General features: G+C 43.8%; 1 protein-coding gene across 2 annotated transcripts in view; it reads left to right on the top strand.

Moving 5' to 3' along the window:
- The window catches only part of Cdk5rap1 (CDK5 regulatory subunit associated protein 1), a 151,028-nt gene that overhangs the window by 67,672 nt on the left and 68,810 nt on the right, over positions 1-14,546 (top strand). The gene's annotated exons all lie outside the window — the stretch shown is intronic.

The raw sequence follows: 14,546 nt of genomic DNA, 5'->3' as shown, positions 1-14,546 counted from the left end.
AGAGATAATGGCAGCCAGCACATCTTGACTGGGGCTGCTTAGCTGTACATAGCTCTGGCCTCTACTTAATGAGAGTTCATGCCAGGACCCTAACAATGGAGTTTAAGGGGAACAGTGTGTCACTGCATCTCTCTTTTGCTTCCTAGATTAGGCATATTGATTAAACTGTTAATGTGTGTGCTTTTTACATTCATTTGGCTTTTAATTGTCTTATTGAGAACTGGTGTCCCAAAGTGGCTCGTTGCATGGGACACCTGTGTGACCCTAGGTTCTGTAACAGAATGAGCCATGCATGATCTTAGTGGTCTGCCTTGGGTCTGTTCTGTTCTTAGAAAGTCACTGTCTGATGCCCTGACTCTTTGCTGTCTCTTTTCTCACTTTGTGTCTCTCAAGCTTCTGTGCCTCTCTTCTGGGCCCGAGGGTTTCCTTCCATTTCCAAAGAAGGTTGCAGGGTTCCCATCCCTGAAGTGTTTACCATTTCCCCTGTTTAGGATGTCACAGTGTCTGTTGCAATCACAGGGCTGAAGCAGGACAGGGCTATGTGACCCCAGATCACTCATGGCAGTTCCCGTTCCCTGCATGCTGAGCATGGTGCAACCTTCCTATTCCCCTGCTTGGCCCTTCCTGCAGCCTCTGCGTGCCCACTGCAGGCCTTTCCCTGGCCACACTTGTCCTTGCTCTGAATGTCAGCAACTGTTCCCCCTCCAATGGCCCCACTGTGGTCTTGGTGAAATTCAGATGCAAAGAACAATGGGCAGCTGGCCTTTTCTCTCAGGGCACAACCATGATGCTCAGTAGTAGATGGAACTCAAGTTTTCTGGGTATTATATTTTGGACTTTTAAGGAACATTGCATGCTGGTTTTGGTGCCAGCTGTGACACCTCTCAGTGAGTTGACCCTTTTTGTCCTCAGTAGTTCTTTAGAGACAGACAACTTATGGACGAGGTGGGAGTGGGCACATTGGGAGGCACTGTGGTGACTTCTGGTCTCTGATTCTCAGGAGGTGGGGCAACCACTGAATTCTGCTTATCCAGGATGCATGGAGTATGTCATTCAGGTCAGGTTTCCCATCTGGGGACAAAGGGCTGACAGAAGCCATCTTGTTTCAGACACTAAGTGATTTGACCTGCTGATGTGCATTTGAAGGGAGAGCCTTTGAAGGCTGTCCAAGGCTGGCCTGAGATCACATTTGCCTTTGATATGTAAGGTAGGTGCCAACTCCTAATGTCTCTGTATGAAAAGATCAGTATAGGCCAGCTGAGCCAAAGGAGCCCTGTTGACCCAGGCATCAAGATTTCCACCTTTGATAGTCGTGTCTTTAATCACACACACAATGCACATCTGCACAATGCATACTTCTGTTTCTCATGTGTTTGTCTGGTCTCTTGCAAATAGAGACTGAGTTGGGCTTCTTGTGTCATTGTTTCTGTGGTGTGATAATTTCTGATTTTTGGGAGTCGCAATTCACAGTGTCCTTGAATCTTTTTTTTTTTTTTTTTTTTTTTTTTTTTTTTTTTTAGCTGAAGTGTGGTCTTCTCTGTAGAGTTGACATTCTCTCTCACTGTCTGTGTATGTTTGTGTCTCTGCCTCTTTCTCTCTCTGTCTCTCTGTCTTTCTCCTCTCTGTCTCCGTCTCCGTCTCCGTCTCCGTCTCCGTCTCCGTCTCCGATTCTGACTCTGACTCTGACTCTGACTCTGACTCTGACTCTGACTCTGACTCTGACGACTCTGTCTCTCTCTTTAAGACATGGTTTCTCTGTGTAGCTCTGCCTCTCCTGGAACCACAGCGGGGCTTACACCTGGAGATCATCCTGCCTCTGCCTCTAGAGTGCTGGATTTACCGGTATGCACCATTGCAGCTTTGCTTTTGAGGTGACTTAGCCTTAATGAGTTGGTTTTTCTTCATTTCTTTTAAGTTGCATTTTTTTTTGTGTATTTTATCTTTATAAATGTCTGTGTACCACATGTGTGTTTGGTGTCTATGGAGGCTAGAAAAGGGCACTGGAGACCCGAAACTGGAGTTAGACAGTTGTGAGCCATAGTGTGGGTGTTGCGAATAGAATCTTGGTCCTCTGGAAGAGCAGCCAGTGCTCTTAACCACTTTGCCATCACTGCAGTCTGAGGTGCTGTTTTTTATTTGTTATTTTCTAGTACTGGGTTTTGGACCTAGTGTCGTCTGTATGCTCGGCTAGTACTCTACCACTCGGTACATCCCCAAACCTCTTTTTCTTCTATTTGTTATTTATTTTTTGTATTATTTGTCTCAGGTGACATTTATCTCAGGAGACATTTATCTCACTTGACCTCTTACTTTCTTCTTACCCGAGAGTAACCTCAAACTCCTGATCTGGATGCTTTTACTTCCCCAGTGCAAGGAGTCCAGATTTGTGGTACTACAAACAGATTAATTCTTTTTGTGAATAGTCTGAATAATTTGTGTAGGGTGGCCTTGAACATGTGACCATCTTTCCACAGTTCTGGTGTAATTGGGATTTTGGGGTCTGAATAAGGTTCTTGATGGATTTGGTAGTTTACAAAGGATGGCAGTGCTATACTTTAGAAAGAGGATTCTAGGTCACAGGTTTTGGTAGTGAAGTTTGATTGTGCTGCCTTCAGGCTGTGTGGTCTTGGACTCGAATCGAACTTTTCTAGGCCTCAGTTTTGCCATGTATATCTGAATGTAACATTATTCTAGTGCTTTTATAGATTTAAATTAGATGAAACACGTAAGAAGCCTGTGGTCAGGCTATTGGCTATGTGGCCTGAGTTGGATGCAGCATGCAGTTGGAACCCTGGGGACTGTTATAACCTTTCGTCAGGGTGCAGATGGCTCCTTAGGTGCTAGGGCTACCCTTGGGGAAGTATGTATGTGCTTTCCTCTTTACTCATCACGAGGTAAATGGAAGCAATAGGGCACCTCCTGGCTGTTGGTCCAGGTGTAGATGGTAGAGTACACGTGGCCCTCTTGGTAATGGGCCTTCCCTAAGGTGATGTATGAGACCACACTCTAGGTACTAGGTTTGGTCTTTCAGTATCAGTAGTAATAGGACATCTTGCTAGGTCCTGGGCTTCCTTAGGGAGAAGCGTGTGCTTACCCTTTTGTGTATGTGCCCTGAATGGGATGAAAGCCTAAGACATATACCTGGGTACTGGGTCTGACCTGGGGTACAATTGGTCAGTTGTCTGGTGTCATCTCTGGGTATTTATTGCTCCTGCTGCAAGATCAGGATTTAGACAGACTTCTAAGTTCTGGGACTATACTGGAAGACAGTATGCTTACAACCCCTTGGGTACTGAGTCTTCCCCAGGAGCAACAGGCTACCATTTCCTTCATACGGGCCATGTGCTAGTTGACAGTGTGTGGGCTGCCTACTCACTACTGAGTACAGGGCCCTGGGGGCAGCATTTACTCAGCACATTGAGGTCAGTGTTCAGGTGGCGCCTACGAACTGGTTTATCCAGGAATTCATCAGTGGGAGGTTATAAGCCTTTGTGAGCTCTAAGTTTTAAATAACATTGGTGCCTTTAGGAAAGTCATAAGAGTCTTTAAGGGCAATTGTGACAGGCTTAGATATTAGTGAATGTTCAGGAATGGATGTTTCTCAGACTTTAGGGAAAACTGTTGTAGAGTTCAGGAAGAACGTTTGAGGCCCCAGATAAGTGCAGGCTATTCTAGGAGAGGGCGCTCAGTGTCAGGACTGTCACAGGAGTCTCTGAAGTTTCAAAAAGCCTATTGTCTCTACCTAGGAGACAGGACCAGAAAGGACTGAGTGCTAAGATGTAGGTCTATTACACATTTTGGGAGCCAGGACAATGCAAATCTTTCTGGAGACCCTTATGTGTGGAGAAGGAATGTAGTCCCTTGTCTAAAACCAAGAACATGCTTGGCAAGGCCAGTAATGACCTTGGGGGAGCTTCCACTTCAGATCCTGGAAGCTCAGTTCTTTCTCCCCTGAGGGGTTATGGTTATCAATCCGTAGCCTGCCCTGTGCTTGCTTAGCATCCTGCTGACTCTGTCTCATTGTATATCCCTTTCTGCTGAATCTTTCCCACTCCTCTACAGACTGCATGTAAGGTGCTACACTTTCTAAAAACTTTATTGATTCTTTGTGAGCTTCATATCATGCACTTCAGTCTCACTCATCTCCCAGCCCCATCATATCTGCCCTTCACACAGCCAAAATACACACACACACACACACACACCTAAAAATAATCACCCTCCAAACTAAACCAAAGCATAGAAAACATCTCATTATGGAAACTGTTTATGTCACAGTGTTTATGCCCTACAGTATACCCTCTGTCCACACATCTTCACTTGGAAATGTTCATTACAATGAGCCATTCATTGGTCTGGTTCAAGATCTCTGGCTTCTGTGATACTATTAATAATGGATCCTCGACGGTATTCCTTTTGGTATCCTGCTGTTTGCCGTGTGTCATACAGATCCTGCAGCTTTGGATCTGCAGGACCAGCCCTTTCATGAATCCCAACCATTTGCAGATGATATAGATCTTTGTGGTGAGCTAACTCAGAGCCCTGGATCTGGGCCTGGTTGGTGTCTGAGCTGGTCAGGGTAGCAGCTCTCTCATAACTGCACCACCAGGGGGAGCTCTCCAGCACTGTTCCCGCTAGGCCACCCAGTGCTGCCATCATCAGGAGGCAGGGCCAGCTGGCCCATTCACATTTCCTTGAGGCCCACTCTCCTGCACCCATGCCTCCAGAGCCAGCTCCACTGTGCTGCTGGGTACAGCCCCCCCCCCCCAACTTCCCCAAGTGCTGCAGCCTGTGAGGGGCTGGGCCAGCCCTCCTGCTCTCACACCCTTGGGGCTGGCTCACCTGAGCCTTTGCAGTGCAGGTGCAGCACCCCCTCTCCCAAGACCTACAGCTAGTGAGGGGACAGGGCTAGCCTTCCTGCTCTCCTGTCCTTGGAGCTAGCTCTTTTCTCAACTACTACAGGTAGCTAGGGGCAAGGGGAGGGAGGGCATTACTCCCAAACACACACACCACCTCATGGCAGGCAAATGATTGATAAGTCTCTAACCCTTGAGACTAGCTCACACATGCCTTGCCATCAGGGCCAGCCCTACTCTGCTGCCCAGGAGAGGTACGGGGCCTGCTCTCCCAAGTGCTTTTTTAAAAAAGTTTTAAAGAAAGATTTATTTATTTATGTATTTATATATTTAATGTATGAGTGTTCTATCTGCATGTACACCTGAGTGGCAGAAGAGAGCATCAGATCCCATTATAGATGTCTGTGAGCCACCATGTGGTTGCTGAGAATTGAATTTAGGACCTCTGGAAGAGCAGCCAGTGTTCTTGACTGCTGAGCCATCTCTCCACCGTGAGGATGTTTGGTTCTGCGTTCAGTCTTACCACCTGGGTGTGTGAACTCTGTTGGATTGCATTTTACCCTGCCCTGACATCAAGTGTTAGGCTTGTGGGAAAGGTTGACGCATCACTCAGGGTGTGGGAGAATGCAGCCTGGGTCAGGCCTCAGTCTGAGTGAGAAATGGCATAGGCTGAGGCTGAAGTTGAGGTTTCCTGACTCCCAGACATCGACACTGCTGGAAATTTTGAGGAGGACTTGGTAACCTGCAGGCCTGCGATGAGGCTAGGACAGTCGGGAGGGGGAACTTTGGCTTAGCTTAGCTGCAATTATCCAGGAGCACAGAGGGGCCCTCTACAGGAGAGGTACACTGTGGCTCTGTGGACAAAGGCCTTCCCCAGGTTCCTCATGCCGGATCTTGACAAAAGAGATGGTGCATGGTTCTAAACAGTTTATTGGTTGTTCATGATAGAAAATGAATGCATAAAAAACCATACCCACTTCTCAGGGTAGGCCTGAGGTTAAATACCTTTTGCAGAGAGGAATGTCTGGGAAGGGAAGCTTATTGTCTAAGCCCTCTAGGCCTCTAGGTACCTCATTAGCATGGAGAGCTCTGTTTTGAGCCTACTGATCATGCTTCTTTCATGAGGTATAGGGCTTGAACAAGGAGTGGTATGTACTTGGCTCCCAGGGAACTGGGACTACCCTAGGATCATCATTCCAGTAGACTCTAGGAATTGTACTTTAAGTAAACATGTATGTCAGACTGCCTCAGTGATGAAATTAGGGTGGAGGTCCACATTCAAGCTGCCACTGGATATTGAAAGTGCACTGGGAACATTGTACCAACAGGAGCCTGTGTAGCAGACCTACACTAGGCACAGCATGATGGTGGCCCTCTACACCTAAGTCAGTGTTTGAACATCCCCACATTACTATATAAACCCTGCTTTCAGCATGTGGTCACGAGCTTGGATCTGGGATATCTCTGGTCAGTGTGAGGGTACCCCTGGGTACTGGATGATGCAGAAGTACGATTTTGGCTCCTTAGTTACTAGGCCTACACTAGTTATAGTGTTTAAGTGGTCTTTTGGATTATGGTCTTGCCTCAGGTTCATTGAGGTATGGTCTTCTGGATGCTGAGTCTGAATTAAAGGGCAGGGTTCAGTCAGTCCCCTTGGTACCAGGTCTACCCTGAAATTAGTTGGAAATCAACCTCCTGGATTCCAGGTCTAAGCTAAGTCCAGTGTGTGGGTTTCCCTATGAGTCCTGGACCTACACTGTTTTCAAAACACCATGCTCCCTATTAGAACTGAGTCTATCCTCTAGGCAGTAAGAAGGTATTCTCTTTCAGTACTGGATTTGTCCTAGAGAACATGTTCCAGTTGTACCATGGGTAGTAGCAATTCACAGTGTTCAGGGAGCCCTTGAACATTTGGATTATACAAGGTCCAAATGGCATGTCCCCTCAGCGCTAAGCCTACTCTGATGGCAGTCTAGACATGACACTCTGAGTACTTCACCTTCTCTGGATTTATTAGGTGGGCTGCCTTCTAGGTACTGGGCCAGTTCTGAAGGCTGCCTGAGTGGGATTCTCTGGATAAAGTGCTGCACTTAGGTCAATGTGCATGTGGTCTCCAGAGTCCTGGATCTCCAGGGGTTGCAGTTCCATCTTTGAGGTTGATATAATGTTTGAGTGTGATGGGACTTTTCTCAGCCAAGTTGGGCTTGACCAAAAGGACCTTTAAGTGCAATCTTGGGGCAGGGGCTTCAAGTTCATGTCTCATACCAGTCAAGATTCTAGACAGGGGATACTTGCAGGAGTAAGCAAAGAGGAAGCAAGCTTTATTTTATTTTATTTTTAAAAATTTTTTATTAGGTATTTTCCTTGTTTACATTTCCAATGCTATCCCAAAAGTCCCCCATACCCATCCCCCCACTCCCCTACCCACCCACTCCCACTTTTTGGCCCTGGCATTCCTCTGTACTGGGGCATATAAATTTTGCAAGTCCAATGGGACTCTCTTTCCAGTGATGGCCTACTAGGCCATCTTTTGATACATATGTAGCTAGAGACAAGAGCTCCAGGTACTGGCTAGTTCATATTGTTGTTCCACCTATAGGGTTGCAGATCCCTTTAGCTCCTTGGGTACTTTCTCTAGCTCCTCCATTGGGGGCCCTGTGATCCATTCAATAGCTGACCGTGAGCATCCACTTCTGTGTTTGCTAGGCCCCGGCATAGTCTCACAAGAGATAGCTATATCTGGGTTCTTTGAGCAAAATCTTGCTAGTGTATGCAATGGTGTCAGCGTTTGGAAGCTGATTATGGGATGGATCCCTGGATATGGCAATCACTAGATGGTCCATCCTTTCGTCACAGCTCCAAATTTTGTCTCTGTAACTCCCTCCATGGGTGTTTTGTTCCCATTTCTAGGAAGGGGCAAAGTGTCCACACTTTGGTCTTCGTTCTTCTTGAGTTTCATGCGTTTAGCAAGTTGTATCTTATATCTTGGGTATCCCAAGTTTCTGGGCTAATATCTACTTATCAGTGAGTACATATTGTGTGAGTTCCTTTGTGATTGGGTTACCTCACTCAGGATGATGTCCTCCAGGTCCATCCATTTGCCTAGGAATTTCATAAATTCATTCTTTTTAATAGCTGAGTAGTACTCCATTGTGTAAATGTACCACATTTTCTGTATCCCACATGTAAGGACATTATTTTATTAAATGTACCTATCATCATTTAGAAAGTTATCATTATTCAAAGTTCAGAATTGAGGAGAAATCCAACAGGAATCTAAATAATTCTTCTAGATGGACTAAGTCAGAACATCACAGCTCTGGGGTGCAAAGTTGCAATTCTGTACATGCTGACCATATAGCAATGGGCCAAGGGTAGAAGAAGCACTTCCTGGAACAGTGGTGAGAAGAACATACTTTGGATTTAAGGAAAGCTAAGATTTTCCAGATTGATATTTGACTAATACAGACAGGCATTAGTGAGCATTATATAATAGATTATTATATAAATTTGCATAATACTAGAAAATCATGTACATACACATTGAACATCTATAATATAGTGTTTTATGTAGTAAATATAATAGAGTAGTTATGTCCATCAACTTTTGTCATTTAGGTAAATACATAAGGGAAATAATATAAAGGAAGAAGTGGTTAATATTTTGCTCCCAGTTTCAGAGATTTTACTACAGGTCTTGCTGACTTCACTGTTGTTGTTTTTTGTAAAATAGATCATTATAGTAGAAGAAAAGAGAAGTCACTCATCAAAGATAATTTTGATGAACTATAGTATTGATCTATGACTCACCTTCTGTCCTGCTCAATAACATAATCTTTGTCTTCCTAGAGGCACACCTCCACTGACCCGCATCATTTAACTGTGCCTCACCTCCATGCATCAATTGCCTTAAACTATAAATCCATATGGGAATGTCACCTCTCAATGATTGTACATAAATGCTTGAGATCAGTCTTCAATAGGTGCGCATTTTGTGTAACATCTCATCTCTAAGCCATAACAATAGAACAAATTTGGAAAATGGTGGTCCCACAAAATATGTATTTCTTATTTTATTAATTTTAACCTCCTCTAAGCATCCCAACACATGAAGAATAAAATGTGAAATGTAAGATATCTCCAAAACCCATTTGATTATCAAACACTAGGAAAATACAAGACATGGCCATGACACTCTGAATACATTTTTTTTTGAATCTAAGGGGAATGTCTCTCTCTCTCTCTTTTTTTATTACGTATTTTCTTCAATTACATTTCCAATGCTATCCCAAAAGTCCCCCCCCCCCACTTCCCTACCCTCCCATTCCCATTTTTTGGCTCTGGCATTCCCCTGTACTGGAGCATATAACGTTTGCCTGACCAATGGGCCTCTCTTTCCAGTGATGGCCGGCTAGGTCATCTTTTGATACATATGCAGCTAGAGTCAAGAGCTCTGGGGTACTGGTTAGTTCATAATGTTGTTCCTCCGATAGGGTTGCAGATCTCTTTAGCTCCTTGGATACTTTCTCTAGCTCCTCCATTGGGGGCCCTGTGATCCATCCAATAGTTGACTGTGAGCATCCCCTTCTGTGTTTGCTAGGCCCCGGCCTAGTCTCACAAGGGACAGCTATATCACCGTCCTTGCAACAAAGGCTTGCTAGTGTATGCAATGGTGTCATCGCTTGGAGGCTAATTATGGGATGGATCCCTGGATATGGCAGTCTCTAGATGGACCATCCTTTTGTCTCAGCTCCAAACTTTGTAACTCCTTCCATGGGTGATTGTTTCCAATTCTAAGAATGAGCAAAGTGTCCACACTTTGGTCTTCGTTCTTCTTCAGTTTCATATGTTTTACATATTGTACCTTATATCTCGCTATACTAAGTTTCTGGGTTAATATCCACTTATCAGTGAGTACATTTCATTTGAGTTCTTTTGTGATTGGGTTACCTCACTCAGGATGATGCCCTCCAGGTCCAACCATTTGCCTAGGAATTTCGTGAATTAATTCTTTTTAATAGCTGAGTAGTACTCCATTGTGTAAATGTACCAAATTTTTTGTATCCATTCCTCTGTTGAGGGACATCTGGGTTCTTTCCAGCTTCTGGCTATTATAAATAAGGCTGCTATGAACATAGTGGAGCATGTGTCCTTCTTACCGGTTGGGACATCTTCTGGACATATGCCCAGGAGAGGTATTGCTGGATCCTCCGGTAGTACTATGTCCAATTTTTGGAGGAACCGCCAGACTGATTTCCAGAGTGGTTGTACAAGCTTGCAATCCCACCAACAATGGAGGAATAGCCATTCTGACTGGTGTAAGATGGAATCTCAGGGTTGTTCTGATTTGCATTTCTCTGATGATTAAGGATGTTGAACATCTTTTCAGGTGTTTCTCAGCCTTTCGGTATTCCTCGGGTGAGAATTCTTTGTTCAGCTCTGGCCCCATCTTTTAAGGGGGCTATTTGATTTTCTGGAGTCCACCCTCTTGAGTTCTTTATATATATCGGATATTAGTCTGTAAAGGGCTGCAATATATGTGCCGCCACTAGATGGTGCTAAACCTCTTTGTGCGCAACTGCGAGAGCACAGCCCGCCAAAGTCACCAGTCCCGTCTTCCGGGGCTTTTGCCCAACCCCTGGGGGCTTTAACCTATCCCCAGGGTGCATGAGGATCATGGGTGTTGCTACCAGTCCTAGTTTAGACACGTCACCAAAAGTATTTAAGCCACACACTTTCTGAGCCTTCTTTGTCTACCTCACCATGTCATTGAAGTAAAGTTAACCACGGAAGAACCTGGCGTGTCCTGTGTTTATTTCCTGCGGGACAGGGATAAGCTCGGGATATTAGTCCCCTATCTGATTTAAGATAGGTAAAGATCCTTTCCCAATCTGTTGGTGATCTTTTTGTCTTATTGACGGTGTCTTTTGCCTTGCAGAAGCTTTGCAGTTTCATGAGGTCCCATTTGTCAATCCTCGATCTTACAGCACAAGCCATTGTTGTTCTATTCAGGAATTTTTTCCCTGTGCCCATATCTTCGAGACTTTTCCCCACTTTCTCCTCTATAAGTTTCAGTGTCTCTGGTTTTATGTGAAGTTCCTTGATCCACTTAGATTTGACCTTAGTACAAGGAGAGAGGAATGGGTCGAATCGCATTCTTCTTCACGATAACAACCAGTTGTGCCAGCACCATTTGTTGAAAATGCTGTCTTTCTTCCACTGGATGGTTTTAGCTCCCTTGTCGAAGATCAAGTGACCATAGGTGTGTAGGTTCATTTCTGGGTCTTCAATTCTATTCCATTGGTCTACTTGTCTGTCACTATACCAGTACCATGCAGTTTTTTTTATCACAATTGCTCTGTAGTAAAGCTTTAGGTCAGGCATGGTGATTCCACCAGAGGTACTTTTATCCTTGAGAAGAGCTTTTGCTATCCTAGGTTTTTTGTTATTCCAGATGAATTTGCAGATTGCTCTTTCTAATTCGTTGAAGAATTGAGTTGGAATTTTGATGGGGATTGCATTGAATCTGTAGATTGCTTTTGGCAAGATAGCCATTTTTACAATGTTGATCCTGCCAATCCATGAGCATGGGAGATCTTTCCATCTTCTGAGATCTTCTTTAATTTCTTTCTTCAGGGACTTGAAGTTTTTATCATACAGATCTTTCACTTCCTTAGTTGAGTCACGCCAAGATATTTTATATTATTTGTGACTATTGAGAAGGGTGTTGTTTCCCTAATTTCTTTCTCAGCCTGTTTATTCTTTGTGTAGAGAAAGGCCATTGACTTGTTTGAGTTAATTTTATATCCAGCTACTTCACCAAAGCTGTTTATCAGGTTTAGGAGTTCTCTGGTGGAATTTTTAGGGTCACTTATATATACTATCATATCATCTGCAAAAAGTGATATTTTGACTTCATCTTTTCCAATTTGTATCCCCTTGATCTCCTTTTGTTGTTGAATTGCTCTGGCTAGGACTTCAAGTACAATGTTGAAGAGGTAGGGAGAAAGTGGGCAGCCTTGTCTAGTCCCTGATTTTAGTGGGATTGCTTCCAGCTTCTCACCATTTACTTTGATGTTGGCTACTGGTTTGCTGTAGATTGCTTTTATCATGCTTAGGTATGGGCCTTGAATTCCTGATCTTTCCAAGACTTTTATCATGAATGGGTGTTGGATCTTGTTGAATGGAAGCAAGCTTTATTAAAGAATTACATGAAAGTGAGAAACTCCAGAGAATGGAAGGGGTTTCTGAGAAAGGAAAGAGGCTGCTGTACTTTCTTATCTAGGATGTGGTTTTTTTTTTGTGTGTGTGTGTATGTGTGTGTGTGTATGTGTTTGTGTGTGTCTGTGTGTGTGTGTGTGAGAGAGAGAGAGAGAGAGAGAGAGATTGCATAGCAGAAACTGGACAAAGGCTGAGTGTAATAATTCTATGATATTAGTTAGTTCTCCATGCTATTATGGGCCAAGCCAACAGAGGGCCCACATGCTTGCTCTATTAATGCCCCTTTGGCTCAATTTGATGGTAAGTCTTCTTTGTACTTCATGTCCACCAAAAAATAGTGGTGGTTGTTTTTAATATCTATGGCATGTTTCTAGGGCCTCTGACTTGAAATAGGTGGAGGCTTTTTTAGAAGCAGTCATTACTTCGTCTGTTACAATTAGCAGCATTAACAGCAAGGAAATGACAGCAGTGCCTTACACATGTTCGCCAAGGTTTAGGTGAGGGGCAGCTGGCCTACCATCACTGGGCCACAGCCCTGTCCCTCCTCTTATCTGGCCAGTTTGGTTATATCAGATCCATGTACTAGCCTTCATTTCTATGTTCTCCAGTGTTTCAGGCCTTGCTGTTTTAACCTTTAATCTTTCTCTAATGTCAGCTCCACTGCAGTTTATGTGAGTATCTTGCAGTTTTTACCATAAGCCATTCTCCCTTACTGCTGAAACTGTTCCTGTATCAAGATCTATATGCAGTGACCTTCTGGCTACTGTGGAGCAAGTGGAACACTGTGCCGAATGGAGCTGACCACATGTTGACTTCAGGGAAGACCCTCTGGGTATTGGGCCTGCATTGATGGGTGGCATGTCTGCAGTCTCTGACAGTGAGCTTGTTTCTGGTGGAAATATGAGAGTAGCTGCCCCGACCTGCAGGCATAATCAGCAGGGACCCAGGGCAAGGGAGTGAGAGAGTGGGAGGGAAAGAGACAGGAAGAATGAGAGCAAGTCAATCATACTGATCAAGCTCTAAAAACTTTATTCAGGAGTGGCAATATAAGCATAAGCAAGAGGAGGTTCCTAGGGAGGGGGGAAGAGCCTGGGGGCTCTCTGAAGGTCAGGTGGCAATCTTCAGCTCCTGGAACCAACGGTCACAGTGTCCTCTTTTCCCACAAACATTCTTACTGTTCTGACCATGAATGTTCTCTCAGGATTGCTTATGTAAGCTAGAAAATATCCACAAGGCCATGGCTGAGGCCATGGATGCTGGCAAGTAGCATTGTGGATACTAGAATTGCCTTGAAAATAGTTTTTGGCGTGGCGATGCCAAGTATCCTGAAGGCACTGCTTGACAAAGTTCCAGTGCTTGGAAAACCTGGACTGACCCTCCACTGCCCTTGGTGGAAATTTGCTATGTACCTTTTGCTATACTTATGTTTCTCACTGTTAAAGGCCTCTCTCCAAAAGCTAGAGCTGAGATAACTAAAAGCTGGTGCAAACAAGAATGAAATTAATGAATGTTCCCTGGGAAAAAAAGTTATGCAGAGAATTGAGTCTTTCTTTAGAACTTATTACTTAAACACTTAGATCATTAATGAGTATTATTAGTAAGCACGAGATAGGGTATTTGAGAAAATTATTAGAGAGGAAAAACTTAGGGAAATTCTAGAAGCTGACAAACTAATTGAATTTCTAGCTTTTTTATGTTCAACTTTAGAAACAAGGAACTTGTGTGAATAGGAAGAGATTGTGATCATCAGTTAACGACAAGTCTTGGTACCTTCTTGGAGGCAAAAGCAAACAGTTTTAGGAATCCAGATGTTCTTCTGTTCTTTACAGAATTGCAATAAAGATAGGGATCAAATTGAAACGAGGGTTCATGGCGGAGGCGCAGAGGAAGGCATCCCGGCTCAGTGTCCCGCCTGCCTTCTGAACTGACTTGTCAGATCAGAACTTTCCTCATAGACTGCCTTTGCTGAAGCAAGGGCTGCACAGTATTTTAAGAATCAAAGTAAAAGGATGGTGGTCTTATGTCCAATGTAAAAGAACTATAGAGGAAGGAACAGAAGACTCAAACAAGGGTCAGAGATCGAACTTTTGTAGAAAGCCAAGTTTGACATAACAGGTAGTAGGAAATAACTTTTGATCTATTAATCTTATGCCAAACTGAAAAATTCAACTTCAAATAGAGTCATCCTGTCTAGCATTTCTGTGACTGCAAGAATTTGTGACACCATCTTAAGGAAGAAGATACTGAATTTAAAGAAAATTGATTTTATCATATTGTTAAATTTTAGTTCCCATAAAGTTGTTTGCTTGCTTTGTTCCTATTTCAATATTCTTGTATAACAGAAGAAAACTTTAGAAGAAAATGTATTTTGAAAAGCTGTGTAATCATTGAATAAAGATTCTGAGGAAATGATTTTATGTATAAGGCTGAAGAGTCAAAGGTTGTCAGAGTAGGAGAAGCCACACTGAG

The sequence above is a fragment of the Mus musculus genome, chromosome 2, assembly GCF_000001635.26.
Source record: "Mus musculus strain C57BL/6J chromosome 2, GRCm38.p6 C57BL/6J".
NCBI classification, from domain to species: Eukaryota; Metazoa; Chordata; class Mammalia; order Rodentia; family Muridae; genus Mus; species Mus musculus.
Note: the sequence above shows the minus strand (reverse complement) of the source record. Positions and strands in the feature narration are given on the sequence as shown.